The sequence below is a fragment of the Brachyistius frenatus genome, unplaced genomic scaffold, assembly GCF_029030835.1.
Source record: "Brachyistius frenatus isolate BFR_SWC_R1_liver_20210118 unplaced genomic scaffold, ASM2903083v1 Contig_42, whole genome shotgun sequence".
Classification (NCBI taxonomy): Eukaryota; Metazoa; Chordata; class Actinopteri; family Embiotocidae; genus Brachyistius; species Brachyistius frenatus.
The window spans coordinates 1,899,218-1,916,526 of record NW_027210641.1 but is presented as its reverse complement, the minus strand read 5'-3'; the positions used below and the strand labels follow the sequence as shown (position 1 = coordinate 1,916,526).

Genomic DNA, 17,309 nt, shown 5'->3' with positions numbered 1-17,309 from the left:
CAGCAGCACATTTCTAAGTCTCATCTCTTTATAAATACTTCATAAGTGACAGATGCTGACTGGACTGCAGGCTTCACCTGCTGCTGCCAGACTGTGTCACATGAAACCTCCAGTAAAGTGATCTGAACTGATGACATGCTTCAAGTCAGAGACTACATCTGTTGCTGGTGAACCAAAACATATTGTGGTGTAGTCTGCCACCTTGTGGAAGATCTGAAACATCCACATTTCTGATAGAATACCATTTTCTCCAATTGAAGGTATTTTATAGTTTATGATAATGTTGCCTGAGCACATTATTCCCATGTTTTAACTTTAAAACATGCTGATTTAAATATATATAAACAGGGAACAGTTTTTAAGTCTCTCTTTCAGTTAGTTAGTTTATCAGAGGAAATTAATCTTTGTGTTTTTCCATGGTAGGTATTCGTAACTGAGCAGCTCCACGGTAAATCATAAAGCAGCGGCTGAATTATGCTCACAAGGATCAGCATAATAAAAGTTAAATATACAAGAAATCAAGACATTTGTGCAATATGGTGATCATAATAAAATGCAACATAATGATACAAACTGCAAGCAGTTATCCAGCGGGTCGGGGCCCCGCCGTGCAGCACGAGAGGGTCCGCATATTCCATATTCAGTTTTAATGTTTTTTTCGATCTCGTTCTTTACTCTTAAAAAAAAAAAATTGCCTTTTTTGGCTTTAACATCTTCAAAAAGTCTGCGGAAAGTGTAAAGTTTGTGGTAGTTCGGACAAAAATCCAAGAAGATATTAGATGCTATTCTATTCTAGTGTGTTGGTGATCTTTGGTTTTGTATTAGTATGAGTGCAAACCTGACAACTGAACTGGTGGTTTACCCTTAGAGGGACTCGCCTTAGGAGGTCTCACCCTCCGTGAACCATGAGTTTTACCTCGAACCCGTGTCCGGATACGGTGGCCTCCAGCTCGGCGTCGGTGTCGTAGACCGCTGGACTATCTTCGGCGCCGGTGAACGAGCCGCGGCAGGAGAAAGAGTTTCAAGAGTTCACTCAGAGCTTCCAGAGACTCAACCGACAGTCTGGTTAACTCAACAGGTAAAAGATTCTCCTTCACCAAGGTTGATATTAATGGTTCAGATTCCACCTGTTGGTGGATATTTAATATCACTGCAGACCCCCTTAAAAACATGTATATCTACTATCAAAAGAATTTTGATCACATTTGAATAAATAGATTAGCCAAAGATTGGTCACAATGCAAACTATCACCTGGGAAGTTTGGTGGTGTAGTGGTTACTGCTGTTACCTCTCAGTATGAAGCTTTAGGGTTCAACCCCCTCCCCCCTGTCATGTCTTTAAAAAAAAAAATAATAATAAATAAATATATATATATAGATACTATAGCATGCCATCCAAATTATGAAAAAAGTCATACTACGGTATAGCAAAAAAAAATTACTTTTGGGTCAGTTGTTGGCCGCCACGCCACGGGCACACCGATCGACAACAACAAATTCTTTTGATAACTTTGAATCACAAACATGTTAAGAGTGCACAGAATCAATTTCAAGTCGGTCGGACAAAATCTGTAAGAGGAGGTAATTAAAGTACAACACCTGTGAATCGCCAAAAATGGCGACTAAATTCAACATGGTGGACTTCCTGTTGAGTTGACATAATGGCGCTTTGGAACTTTTGTGTACATCTTGGTGTGATCCACATTTGGCCACGCCCACTCGCGACCTCACTAAAGTACAAACTTTTTTTTGCATGAACCAACTTTCATGAGGTTTTGAATATGATAAAGCCTCTAAATGCAGTTGTTTTCAGAGAATAACGCAGAATAATAATTCCTTGAAGAACAACAGTGCCCTAATAATTCATTTAACTATAAAGATATATACTCATCAGAGGTTAGGTTAGGTTAGGTAGTTACTTTATTAATCCCCGAGGGGAATTTTTTTTTTTTTTTTTTTTTTTTTTTTTGTTGAAATTTTTTTACCTCAATTTATAGTGAAATAAAAGCAACTCAAGTCTCATGCATCAACAAATATTTTCCCACCTTGCTGTAACATAATGAGACTATTCATAGATGTCACGATTCTGCCTTTTAGTTTGTTATCGTTGAAAAGGCCAGGCTCACTTGGACTATTCCGCCACACCCCCTCGGAGTGGTACGTCCCATCGCTCCGGTGTGAGCCTGCTACCTGCAGGGCACTCTCGGAGGTGGAGGTGGAGGTGGAGGTGGAAGTCGTGAATGTGTCTTACTGCGTCCATTGACCCGTAAGTAAGACTTCACACCGTTACGGTCACTCTTATGGTGGTATATTTTAATCATGTCACTGAAGTAGAGTACTCGAGTAAATGTACTTTCTATACCACTGTATTTATCCTCCAGCTGAGTTTCTCATTAATGCACCAGCTCATATTGCCCAGCAGGTGGCGATGTAGCCAAACCTTATAGGTGTGATAAGACTCACTGTATGGATCTGTTCTTAATGGCATAAATACTCCATTTATTTAGCGGAGTTTGAATTTTATTTTCTTAAATCAGGATGGAAAGCAAACAAGCTTATAATAAACACCTGCTCAATAATTTAACTGCTGTCATTTCATTCAAACGAAGTGTTTTCATCACATGTTGTTATTGATGTGCAGTGAGTGACAGTTTGGCAGTAAAATCCTGAATGTAATTTCTGTTTTTGGGATAAAACACAGACTGAATTTTGCCTGCCAACAGGGCGCTCGGTAACATCGTGTAACTGGGGCAGCCTTGATTAGCTGCTGATCACAGGGGGGATTGTAAATGTTAGTATGTAGGTCACCGCATCGGAGAAGAACAACACTTTTGGCTCGATGCTGCATATTTACAAAAGCAGGAACTGAACGATGCTTCCATACAGTTCTTCATCTTTGATGTTAAATCAAAGGGTTTCAGGAAAACGGAGCATCACCGACTTATTTTGCCAAACTATTCCACCTCCACATGAAGACTATTAATGTAGATTGTTTGATTAATTAAATCCCCCCATGGCAAACAGCTCTGTTTTATTCATTATTCATTCCATAATGATTTTAATGCTAATTTGCCGAGTTTTTTTTGTTTTTTTTTTTCCTCCATTAATGAATGCATTCGAGGTATCACCGTCTTCTGGCCGCTGCAGCAGGAAGAGCAGCTTTCAGCATCCTCTCTGAACATCATCCACAAACTAAGGCATTCGGGTTTTCTCCAGTTTCACGTGTAGAGCCATGACATGCGTGTCCCTGTTTTACCCTCTCAATAAATGAGCAGGATAATAATGTGGAGCTGATCTGCTGACAGGCAGGCGGCTCCAGCTGTTCCCATAATTCGACAGGTATTACGCTTTGGCCCTCAGCAGCCTGCCTCAGCAGACCGGCACTTAATTAGGCAAGGATTAAGGCCAAACTGCCTCATTTACGTGAATTGTATCCTAAATACAAACTGGCTGGCCCTTTTTCCTTCAGGGGCCATCTGGGTTAAATTTTAAAAACGCAGAGGTTGCTGAAATGAAGATGCTGCAGGCCTCTTGCTCTCCAGATCTCTCAACAATGAGGACTCTCGCCCCCTCCTGCTGAGGGGTGCTGTTTTTTTGAGTTCATGCTTTTAACCCCTCAACTCCAGGGAGACGAAGATGAAACGGCTTGATTTACATTTAATTCAGATTATGTAAATACTCTGGTCTTGTCCCAAACCAAACATGAGGCACAATGAGAGCTGCCTGCAGCACCCAGCAAAGATGGCCTCTTATTGTCATTTAAATGTGGTGAATTAAACATATCTTTCATACATGGTCTGGGCATTTAATTGAACTCCTGATTAGATCTAATATGTTCTTTCTACAAATACTCATAACCGCTCATTATTTTCAGTTGGCAACCTCCACACACTGTTCTGGTGTTTGCTCTTGATCTTGAACGGAGGGCGACTGAGCATGGCATCTGCCTCTGCCGTTGCTGTTTAATAGCATTATAGGGGTGTATCAGCTCGGTTATCAGTAAGTGCGCGGTCGGAGGCGAATCCCCAGCGGGCGTGTGCACGTGCACCGAGCGTGCGCCACTCTGCCAATCCCTCCCCTGGGCACCGGCTATCTCCGGTGCGTCTGGAGGCACCAGGACGTCTCCTCCATTAGTCTCCGCTGGCATTAGTATGCATGGAGGTCTATTCATGGCAGTGGGCCTATTACTGTAGGTGCAGGTCTATGTGAATTTGCTTATTGTTATCAATATTTAATGGTGATCCAGTCCATTTGCAGTGCTGAGGCTACAAGGCTGCATGCTGGGAAGCTGGAGGAGTGCTGCCACTCTGGTATTGTTTAGCCGCCATTTGATGTTTTTGCTGCATGGGCGAAATATTCACGTCCTTTTTCTAAAGCAGCAATACTGTAGTGAATAGAGACTCCTTTAGTTCTGAATGTTTAAGATTATCAGATAAATATGAATGAATGACTCTTTTCAAAGTGTATTAGAGATGCATTACACCGCCAGAGCTAAAATAACAACATGCAGCACAGCAGCAGTTAAATATACTTTCCCTTTGAGATGTTGTGGACTAGAAGGATTAAGTATCATGAAATACTGCAGGACCTGTATCAAAGTAAATAGTTCCTCCAAGCCTGATGTCTGTGTCGTCTGCATCTCAACATATAGTAAATCTGAACAAAACACTTTAACACAGATTTGAACCAATTTGTGGACAAAATTTTAGAAATACATCTTTTGTGTGCGTAGAGGTAGTTTTAAGTCTTCAACTCATAAAACAGGAAGTGAAAACAAAAGTATTGCATTTTATATTTTGTTGAGTATATTTTATTCGTCTTATTCTGTAAATCTGAAAGTTGCTGAAAAGTAAACGACACGTGGATCGTGTGTTTCCGCCTCAGAAAGTGTAGAGTTAAAGATTCGTACGAGTATTTTATTTTGTGCCTGAAGTACTGTACGGTATTTCATAAGACACGAACAAATATAAAACAATAAGTTGTTGTCTTGTGTTTCCAGCCCCCGTAAATCATCTGTCGACCTCTTGTGGTCTTTGGTGACCGTGTTGACCTCCAGTCGGGGAGCCGCTTCGCTGTCGAGTCAACAAACTCACTATTTCCTCCTGTTTGATGGTAAACAGCAGGTTGTGAATTTGAGGTTTGAGAAATGGATTAATCAAATGTATTTTGTTGAAGTTGTTGTGACTATAAAATAAGTTATTCATTTACTCTGCTGCCGCTCCTGTTCTTTTGTTCAAAATACGAGATAAAAGCTGCCTTCTTTGCTGCTATTCCATTTTCTTTGTTCATAACAGTTGAGTATTTGAAAGCAAAACTGTCTTGATGTTTGTTTGTAATTAATAATTGATCAGTATTGATTACAATGAGGGTGGAAGTGTTCTTCTGATCTCTGTGTGAGTACAAATTATTTTTAAATGATTTCATTACGTGCCACCGATGTGGCTCCTTGAAGGTGCGTCTGAACTAAAGTGCTAAAGACCTTTTCTCTTCAGCATGCTTACACCGGGGATCTTCTTCACAATGTGCCGATCTGTGCAAAGACATATTGATTGTCAGACAGGATCTGAGCATTGATTTTTTTTTTACCCAGGGGCGTGTCCACAGGAATTCTTATTAACTGTACTAACAAATATACATTTTGTTATTATTGAATTATATTACATTTTTTACACTAAAATGCACCTTTCATTCATCCAAGCTGTGCTCTGTAAATACCAAAAACCATAATCAGTGTGCTCTTGACATTGGCTTGCATTGCAGTGTCGACCCCCATGCCCCCCTCCCCCCCTCCGCTCCCTGTGCACTGACCAGCATTACTGATTGCTCTTGTATCATTGTAGGCACAGTTGTGTTGATTTATTGGCTCTGCAGCGTGCTTGATCCCCCTCATTAGCTCCTTCATTACGCCGTCGATCATTTCATGGCGGACCATATTGTACGCTGCGTTTTATTGGGCTGCCTCTCCCAGCACATTTTTGTGGTCGGTGCTTATTGTGATAGATTCCTTTCTTTGTTGCGTCAAATTGATGTTTTTTTTTTTATTCACTTTGCTGCCAGAAAAAAAGCAAAAACAGCTCAAACTCAAGAAACTTTTTCTGTCATTAAGTCACAGGATATTTATAAATCAGAGTTAGGATGAATCGGACTATTAAACTGTTTTGTGAGGCGCATTCTTCACACACTCTGTTTTTGCTCATTCAGGTTAAAGTGATGAGTCCATTCTGTGTATAAAATGGTGAAACTGATCCAAAATAATTTCCTATAGTCTAAAATGAGAGATTTAAATGTCCTACTTTATCGGATCAGACACCCAAAACTCTCAAATTTAAGTTTGCAATCATGCAAAACAGAAAAAAAACAGGAGATCCTCATAATTGAAGGATTTGCAAATGTAACAAATGTCCTGCTCTCTGTTTGCAGTTTCATGATGGGCTGTGGACTGGAGGTTGAGAAGCAGCGGTTGGGACCAAAGAGTTGTATTTTCGATTCCTTAGCAAGGCTGAAGTACCCTTGAGCAAGGCACATAACCCATCAGCTGGCGGGTAAGTGTGTGTTTTTTCGCTTCTCACAGATAGAGGTTAAATGCAGAGGTCAGATTCCTGTGTGTAAACATACTGTATATAACTCTGACGGATAAAATGGTTCTTCTGCAATAAAAAAATGCAGATTTATGTAGATATTTAAAAGAATGATTTAGAATGACTTCTAAATAATTACCTTGTTATGTACGGAGCAGTTGACTCACTAATGCATGAAGAGAGCAGCTCTACTGAAAATGACCTTGCAGGTTGTACTAGGTGAAAATTAGAGGAATACACGATGCAAAGCAGCCATTTTCTACTGTCACTCTGTATTATATCAATCAAGACACACTCTGCTCTTTTATTTTCCACTGAAATGTATTTTATTGATTGAATAAATCTTTTTCTTTTCATCAATAATCATAAAGAGCCAGAAGAACCGGCCTCCTTCTAGACACGCTTCCCTCCACAGTCTGTGATTGTGTTACTGCTTTTTTTTATATTCATTGTGATCCATTAAAAAAAAAAAAATAGTCAATTTTTGTCAGAGCCGGCGTATCTTCTAGTTTCTGCAGCAGTGACTCAGTCGGTCACACTTTAATGGGATTTCCATAAATCTACTAAATGGGTTTAAAAACAGCTTTGCCCTGATGTGAATTTCACAAATCCTTATGTGGACTTTGAAAATATGTGCCAGCACGCAATTTGACAGTATTACTTTTCTTTCAGCGAGCTCCTGCACGGTCTCGCACCCATTTTTTTCTCTCCAGCAGTTAAGTTGAGGCTGAGCTTGATGAAGTTAATGGGATTACAGAAGAGGCGGCTCACCCAGGATTTAACTATCCAATGTTTAAGAGCAGCAGCGAGCTAATGAGGTTACTTCTCATCACACATGAAGGGGAGCTTGATGACTCTGGTTTATCAGATGACACCAGGGACTGTGAGGTCACCGCTTTTAGTGGCGATATTATGCTTCTCGTGCTCATAAACAGAACTATCGAGGTGAAACGAGGATCATGTCTGTCTGGCAGCTCTCAGCTCTTTTGTGCCAGCTGATGACAGATCTGTGAATCCTACCAGCGAGCTGAGAGAGTGACAGTCATGATTTCTTGTTTTTCACTCTTTACATCATCGTTTTTTTTTTGTTTTTTAAAAAAAAATTTTTTTAAGTCTGGATGTTTTTCTTAAGGTAACACCTAGATTAATGCAGGCAACTGATAAGAAACCCCAAAGCTTTTGTTATAAAAACCAATATTATATTGGATGCATCGAAAAATATACACGTGTACTTTGTTTTGATAATATTTTTGATGAGCAGGTGACCTGCAGCAGCAGGATCAGCAAGTACTATTCAATAGTTGATGGTACTAACAACTTACTTGGCTCAAGTGATCAATGACTATCGACTGTTTTGTTTTGCCTGCAGATATTTTGAAGGCAGCCGGTTCCTCAAAGACGTCGTGTTTATCATCCGGCCGGCAGTCGCTGCAAACGCACCGTGAGTGTTGGACATAAATACATCACGGCATACCAGCTTTACAAAGTCAGCAACCACCCCTGTATACGTTTAGGCTTTAGGCTATACTAACAGTTATCTGTTGTGTTGATAATGACAATGTGACGAGGGCGCTGTTGCTTTGAGCGCAAACCGTAATTAGTTCATTTACTTAGAAAATTGACAAGCAACTGCGTGCTGTCATGCAGAAACTACTAATCTACTGCTACTAATCCTGATGTAGTTCATTTTTCTGCGCTCCATAGTTGCTACAATATGCCTTAATTGCACAGGGTGACATGTACAGTCATTATAATGATTATGTAGATTATTTTTTGTTAATCTCTCAAAACCTGTCCTCCTGCAATGAATATTAATATTAATCTGTGGCTGAAAATGGGCCAAACAAATTTCCTCTGCATTCGTTTACATATGGTGCGCCACCTCGGCGGAGCGTTGGCACCGCGGCAGGAGAAACTGTTGAATAAAAAAAAATGCTAATGTTATCTAAAACTTGAATGAGCTCCAGATGCTTTAGAAGCAGTGAATATTGAGTTATTCAAAACATTTTTAACAGGGTAAAAATGATTTCCCAAAGCACTGTTTTAAGATTGCAGAGGAAACAATGAGATGCTTTAAACCTTCCTGTTTGAGTTAAAACTAGTCTCGTTGTTCCACAATAATGATTACCCTTTTTAAGAAAGACACTATACAGTATTTGACATGTTTTATGAGGATCACGAACATATGAGGGTTCAGGATGAGAATTGAGACACATGGTTTGTTTTTCGGTCTTTTTGTGACGTTAGTGGGGAATAATAAAAACACTAAAACTAGCCGTGTGATTTTTCTACACGTATAATATACATTCTGCCAAGTAGAGCTTTTTATAAATAGAGAGCAACACGGACACAAATGTGGGCACGTGGAAAAATATATTTAATCGCAGTGTTTACACAGTTAACCCTTTTAAAACTTCAGAGATCTGATCCCCAAATAATGATGGATAGTTTAGGGCTCTGATATCGCTGCCTCGCCCCACACAGCCATGAAGATTGCAGCGATGTGGTGATTGTTGCTGCTGATTTGCAGACCTGCAGCTGCTCGCTTTCACGCCAGCGAATGAATTAATCAAGACAACAAAGACAAGATAATCACTGTTTTAACATTTCCCCATTAAATGAAGAGATGGCTAATTACTGTTTGCGCTTTCCGACAGGCTTTCAGGAATTTTTAAATTGCTTTCAAGTCAGATGTCATCTTTGACTGGATGCAGGAAGATATCTTATTCCAACCGTAGTCTGATGTCAACATCTACTTTTCTGTTACGATGCTCATGAGAAATACAAAAACCCACAGTTTTAGTTTTTATGCACTGTGACGACAACGATAAAACAAGATCCCCACATAAATACTGTGTTGAGACGTTTGATATGTTATTCACCGCACTGAAGATTACATTGATTTATTTTTAAACCTAGTAGCAGTCTCTCGTTTCAGATACAATGACCCAGTTGCTCTGCATAGTTCAAAGAATAGTTTTAAGAAGGACAGTTTTTTCTGTAGCAAAAAAGTCAATTAAAAACTGCTATTATATAAAGAAATAATCCCTGTGGAGGCTGTTCATGGTGTATTCTGTTGGTTATACAGATACTGGGTTGTTGGGGCCAATATTGGTATGGTAATACAATGATCAATATATCGACAGAAATGTGGTCATCAAACACTTCTGATAAAGATATCTAATGGAGGCAGAATATTTTAATGTTTACCGATCAACTTTATTGTCCAATCTGAGATTAGCACTTTAATGATGAATTTTACTCGGATTGTGATAATTAACGAAAATGAAAAAAAAACAACAACACACAATTAGAACAATTTCACCTTTTTTTCTGCATCATATTCTGTAACAAAAAAAAAAAAAAGAATACAATTTGTTTTCCATATTTTGGTAAACTAATCATTTAAATAATTGTTAAACATTTAAATTGTGATCATTCGTAACAAAAGATCTGACGGCCGCCAGCTGATACTGAAAATGATGACTTTTGTTTTTCTTAAACGGGTATTAACTACATTTTTCTTTTGTTTTCTTTTTTTCTTATCTAGCCAAATAGTTATTTTTGACTAATAATGGTCTTAAAGTTCTTCTAATGTTATGGTTTGTTCAACATGAAGACGATGCCTTTAATAGTGGGCTCCTGTCAGCAACAGTTCCTGTCTGTTATCCCAACACTCTGTCGACTGGCTCTGTGCAAACATGCAGCTCCGGTAGATCTAAGCCTGACAGATATTGATCGCTGCAGACATGCTGTGATATTTTCACTCTTTTATTACATTTATGTCTCATTGCAAACAAACTTAATGCCTTTCTATGGTGGGTCAGATCTAAAATTGCACTCGTCCGCTCTCCTCTGGCCGGTGAAGTAATAAAGGGGGAATTAAGGCAATTTCTAACCTCAATCCTTCCATCCACCTCGTAAGCCAGCCCTTGTAATGACTGGCCGCTCGGTGAACCGAGCATCGTGTGCTACAGCTGACTGTCGTTACATAAAGGAGGAAAATGTGGTAAGAAAAGACGAAAGTAACCTCCTTTTGCATGTAAACAACTTTTTTCTTCTCCTGCATTTCTGTATTTACTCTCGTGATCCATTTCTGATCCGTTCAGAGCTTCCTGATTGGCTGGTCGCTGAACAGTTTTTCTCAACCGTGTGGCGCTTGCAGCACGAGCAGAAAGCAAAAGACCCAATAATCAAAAAGAAAAATGGTTTCCACATCACTGCGTCCAAGTTGGTGGCTTTCCAAACTTCACGAGACAAACAGAACAACAAAATGCTTTTATAGTCCATGTGGTCTCCTTATATCACAGGATTTTCATTATATTTGTGGGCAGCTGTTGCTCAGATCATAAGGTCGGTGGTTCAATCCCTGGTTTCTCATGCCAAAGTGTCCTTGGGCAAGACTCTGAATCACAAGTTGCTCCCGATGGCAGGCGAGCGCCTTGCATGGACAGACATTATGAGTTTCAGAATAGCAGCTTTGAATTTAGTCATTAGTCGGGGAAGTCTTCCTCAGTATAATGAAGATCGTGATATGATGGAAAGCCGAACGGTTCAACTGAACTGAGACTGTTTTCATCTGTAAACTTGGGCTGCATGTGGCAGGTTAAGACTGGAGGTGGTCAAGAGACATATTCAAGTTATTTTTGCAACAATAGCAGCAGAGGATCTTCAATCCAACTGAAAGAGGCTTTGTGCAAATCTCAGCTCTTAAAGATAGTTTGGGTCAAAGCGGTTCATTCAAACTATAGAACACATAAGACCTTTGCTTATTTGTATGGTGTGTTAACCATCGAATACAAAGGATGGTACGCGAGCTCCAAGTCTCAGACACCGGCCTCCGGAGGAAAACGTGGCCGTCGGCGAGCGAGGCAGCGCGTCCACAATGAGGGAAACTGTCCTCGGCGAACAGCGCAGGAAGAGATTACGTAGAAACTGACAATTTCACATCTCTTTGAAATAAATTCAGAGAAGGGAGGAAAGGTTGAGGGCGACGTTTGCAGCTGAATAACCTCCGTTGAAAACATTCCCTTTCTTCTGTGCTGCGTGTTGTGTATTCTCAGAGTGCAGGCAACTCACAAACAAGGTTGGATAACGAGGTTGGTGGTGGTTCTGGTCGGGTGGGGGGGGGGGGCGTCCAACTTTTGCACTTAGAAACAAAGAGCGACTCTGTCTGAAATTCTTGGCAGATTACAGTCATTAGCTTGTATAATGTCGTCTTCTGGCTATTATGTAAGGCGAAGGTGCTTTTCTAAAATGTTCATATAAAATATTATTACCATTCAAATGATTATTTCTCTTCTGGAAAAATACAGCCCTGTCTTTGATATGCTAACAAGCAGGCAGCACAGCTCTGGCACCGTTGGACCAGATGTCCACCAGTCGCTCTGCTCTGTGCAATTTTGAATGATTTGATATTCATGGCCTGCTGATTTGAAAACTGCCTGAAGCCAAATGTCTTGTCTTGGACAGATATGAATTTAGATCCTTTCATATCTATCAGCTTGTTTATGCAGCAATCAGTGTCAATCATGTTGTCTCTACCAGCTGCTATGACACCACAACACTGCAGTAGGAGTGGAAATGCTGTCAGCAATGTTTTTTTTTTATTCGAATAAAGTCTGATTTCAGGTATTTAGAAATGAGGTCATGTGTGTTGTTAATATCTTTCAACATGCAAAAAGCTAATTCCTGAGATCTGAGGTTCAAAATATAATATATATATATATATATATATATATATATAATATTGAAGCAAATTTTGGCCAAAGATGATGAACCAGCAATAAATCCCATGTTGGTAGTCATTGTGAACAGGTTAGCATTTAGCTCAATCTAGCAGATGTTTTGCCTTTTGAGGTAGACCAAAAAAATTCTGAGCTCGGACAGAACCAGAACTACAAAGCATTTCTTTTTGTTTTTCTTTTAACATAAAGCATTCACCCTCTTGCTTAAAATGAATTATATTTTCAGCGGAGCATAATACACAACACGGTAATTCAGTTATTCACACATCAGCAACTATCTAATACATCTAACCACACGTGCATCAACATTGCCCGCTCACGGGGCCGGTCTGTTACTTTCACCCGGTAAAACAACCGGTGCTGGATGAAAGAAGTCCACCGGCTCACAAACATTGTTCTCGTGGGAACCTGACACCTCAAACAGATGCTGCTCCTCCACAGAAAGTGAAACCTAATAAGATACAATATGGTCGACGCTGCACAGGTTTGTGTCCTCCAGCCAGAGCAGACAGTGAGCAGATTACTGATCAGACAGTCGAGACCTGCTGCCAGAACGTGGCTCTGAGCCACCTGTCCTCAAACACTGGAAAACAAGCTGCAGAAGCAACACTTGTTTCTCTCTTTTTGTTTTTTTTCTACGCGGTGCATTAAGCAGATTATCTGCCTCGTGCACATTGTGTTCCCATCTCATCTGTTATCAGATGAATTAAAAGGCAGTTATCACTCATCTGTCTGACATGTATGGATCTATAGGGGCTTACTAAACCTTTTATAGTGATCAATTTCATCATTATTTATAGGAAAAGTCAAAAGGAAAATTTGGGGATTTTACTGGGATGTGAAATAACATGTTCCCTAAATGATTGTTCTATTTACGGTGTATGAATGTAAAAAAAAAAATCAGTTCTGTAAACCTGAGATATGTTGAAGTCCTGGAGGCTTGTGTTCATTCAGCCGTGGTTATGAACTAATACTCCAGATAGCTTTAAGCTTTTCTCTCAAACTTGAGTCACATCCAGCTGCTTATCAGGATGTTTTTAGAAAGTGTAAATGTTCCTCTCTATGTCGTATTGATTATTCTTATTGATCGATTGTTATAGATAAAAACCAAAGTCGATTGAGCTGCCCGTGAAACCTCTGTGTCCTGCAGGAATCTCTTCTTAGAGGAGTTAAGGTACCGTTACATAAGAGAGCGATATACAGCTGCTGCATCCGTCCAGTATTATGAGGACAGCGGGCGACGTTCAACTCTCAGATCTTTAACGCTGGACGCTCACACAAACAGCTTTTCATAATACATGAAGCATCTTCTTCATATCCTGTTCTCAAAAAAGAAATGAAACGAGAATAATTTATAGACTGTGGTATATTTTCTGCAACTCAGAAAATCGACATTTAAGAAGCTGCATGTTACTCAAATATAATTGAGAGCTACAACCAGCACATGGTTAGCCTAGCATAACAAAACACCCCAATGTAGTTTATAAGACTCGAAAAAAGGGCACATAACATTTCATTAATTAATTTAGTCCATTTTATCATTGTGTAATTTGTACACAAACCAAACTGTCTTTTAAAAAAAAAAGAAAAGAAAGAAAGAAGAAAAAACCCAAATGATCTGAAAACTCCTGAAATCCTTTGTTGATTAAAAAGTAAATGAACACATTCTCTTCATTTTCATGCAGATTTTCACGTTCCTCTCTTAAAACACTTCCAAGACTGACTAAATATTTTGAGGCATTACCTAACTCAGCCTGTCCTGTTATCATCACTCTGCTGCCAAAATAGCTGATGCACAATGAGTCATTCATCAACGGTATTCACAGCGCCGGTGTGGGGGAAAGGCTCTCAGCAGAGCCTCACAGAGATAAAGAACCACTCCAGCCTTTTAATTATTCTTCACAACCATTTGTCATTCCCTATAATACCCAGTCGTTCTTTATATAAACAGGTGATTCCTGAGTAGATGGCTTCGTGGCAACCACATTGTTTCTCCAGACAGGATTAATGACAACATTTGCACTTAACTGAGAGGTTAATTATGGTTGTGCGGCCTCAAGTAACTGATGAAAAAAATATATTAAGTGATATTTAATACTGCTATCTCCAGCAATACAGAGATTTTGGAAGCAAGAGGGATGAAAATAATGGTATTTCTTGCTTATATTACAAATCCCCACCACTCAAGTGTAAACAGAGAATAGATATTTATAGGGCTTTCTGAGATCATCCTGTTGTTGTGTGATCACTGACTTGCTTCCGTACCACTGAAGCAGAATAACTTTTACATCCAGCTGACTTCACTGTTACAGTCATCACGAGTGCATCAATCAGGGTCGGTTTAGTGAGCAGATATTCCTTTACGAGAATGAAGTTAACAGAAGCAGATAAATCCAGGACAATATATTTATTCTTTTTTTTTTTAATTATTTTTTTTTAATCTCTCACAGGAGTAAAATTACAGACAAAGGATAAATCCACTGTTAAAAAAAACTGCAGCTGAGACTGTGACTTCTCTGTTGTATCCATGCATTGCGAGGAGTGTGTGTCCTACGGATGTTTTGACCTTGCAGTGTGAATAGCAAAATGTGATAGCAGCCGGCCATAAATCACTGTCAAAGCGCAGACTGTTCCAGCCACATGCAGGTAATCTATTTGTCGCGGTAAAATACGGTGTGATTTGTTCCAGGTTTTCTTGCAGCAGCAGCAGCAATAAGGAGGAAACCGTTTGTGCTGCATCTTATGTCTATGTGGTATTTCCTGGCGGTGGGGTCTTCCTCCAGAACAAACACTCTCATTTTAAACAATCCGCTGCCTTTAACTATATGCATTTAAAATGGCTGCAAACTGTTGACGTCTCTCCTGTGAAGACCTACACGATGCAGATTTCTTCTGGTCATTTCACTTGCTTGGTGTTCTGTAGCTCTACTGAAAGCTTTGTGTGCGGACGTCATCCCTCTCTGTACGTAGACTTTGATGTCTTGTCTTTCACTCTCACAATCGAGCTTCAGTTCCCAGTTATGTAACATTATGTAACTTGGTGATCAACAGCTTTGCTTGAGGATGAGTTTGGTATCTTTTGTTAGTGTTTTACGTCACTAAAAACTTTTTGTTGCTTTCTTTTGCTGTGAAGGATTATTACGGCTGTTGCTTATTAATCTCAAACAGTGAGTGTTATGTTGACTGTGATGGAAATCACAGCCCTGAGAGCTCACGTTGAGACCACGAGAACGACTGCTCCCGTTTTCTAAAAGGGTCTTTCTGTCGTTCGGGGTCAGCAGCACATTAGAAGAACGTTTGCTTATGTAACGACCGTCTTACCCTACAGAAACACTCAGCGTCATCAACGGCTTAATGGATTAAAAGAGAGTGGGAGGAAGTGAGGAAAAGAAGTTTACAGAAAGAATGAGAAAGTTTTGAGTGCCGGTTTCTGGGTCAAACCAGAATCAAACGGTCTCTTTGTGAGTTACAGTTTGAAACCTAAATGTGGAGGAATACCAGCATTCAAGTGTCCAGGCCGGAGACAGATGGGCATTACAGAGATGTAAAAGATACCACACTGTTTACATCCGTCCTCAAGGGTCCCACCTCTGGACATGTTTGGGAAACAAGCAAATCAATCCGTGTCAATTAGAGCTGCGTTCAAAGTAAACCACATCCTGGGAGTCAGACGCTCACGCTGCACTCAACAGCAGGCAACGCAATTACGCTGCAAAACCTTGTGAGGGGCTCCGGGTCTGAGAGGAGGAACTGGTGCATATGAAAGGCTCTTACTGTGTTTTTATCTATAGCACTCTCAGGTCCCCTCCTGAGCAGAGACTTTCCCCGAGCATGAGGGAGGGCATAGCTGCACTGTTTCCTTTCATGTAGTGAACCTGTCCCTGTCAGAGACCACAGTTTGGGATGCCACTCTACATAAAGTACACTGATCTTCAAAGCCTCTTTTCTGCTCCTTCTCGAGGTGGGAGCAGCGAGAGCTATAACAGTCATTGATTTCTGAAGCAGAGTCTACAGTCTGTACAGTCACTCGCTCTACAGCTGTCCTCTAAAAAAGGTGAGGACGTTGCACTTTAGCAGCTGAGCCTGATTTAGACTCTGAAACGTGGGAGCATAATCACATTTGACTTGCAGTGTGAATTAGAGGCAGGTTGCAGATCCTTTTCTCGCACATTGCAATCATGATGCTATATTTGATACTTCATTTGTATGCAGACAACATGAGGCTTGCATCAGCGTATACCTCAAGGAAATGAAGATTCAGACAAACAAAGAAAGAAAGAGAGAAGAAGGCTCCCAGCTTCAGATCCATGCCTACAGACATCTGCTGTTTAATTCTTTATTGTATATTTTAAAAGGGAATAAGCTCGAAACTGAATATTGATTTGTGACCTATAATATGAAACTATTGCTATTTTTTATTACTATTCTATCACATTAGAATTGAATTGCATTGATTGCTTTAGGGTGGTGTTTACGTGGTTATTGTTTATTTATAGAGCACATATCACCGCTGAAGGCAATTCAAGGAGATTCACATCATGGAGAATAAACAATTTAGAGGAAAAAGAGCCTGAAAGAGTGCAACAAAAACAAAAAACACAAATATGTCCTCTGGAGCAGAGCTCAGAATTGGGATTTTATTGTTTTGGTGCATAATGATGTTAAAATTTCAAAGCTGTTTCATCATGGATGGATGTTTAAAAACTGTTTGCTGTTAGAAGCAGTTCGTTTCAAAAACAGCATATTTTTTCCAAAGTTGCTTTTATGTTTCTGATTGTTCTTTGTTCATTTTTTTTTGTTTTGTTTTGAATCCAATTCTGTTAAATCTGAAATGCAGTTGTTGAGCAATGATGTCATCTTTTGGTTGGATGCTTGCGGCTTTTGTGTTTTTTTGCACTTTGCGGTCCCCTGTTTTGTCCCCGTTTCTGTGGCAACATGATTTGGAAAATAGCTCCCCTCTCTAACGGCCCGCTGCTGTCGCAAG

General features: G+C 39.9%; 1 long non-coding RNA gene across 1 annotated transcript; it reads left to right on the top strand.

Moving 5' to 3' along the window:
* The first annotated feature begins 2,219 nt into the window (after positions 1-2,219).
* On the top strand, positions 2,220-7,988 carry LOC138623212 (uncharacterized). Its single transcript, XR_011311070.1, has 4 exons — positions 2,220-2,266; positions 5,000-5,137; positions 6,421-6,542; positions 7,948-7,988. It is a non-coding gene; the product is annotated as an uncharacterized lncRNA (long non-coding RNA).
* The last annotated feature ends 9,321 nt before the right edge of the window (positions 7,989-17,309 follow it).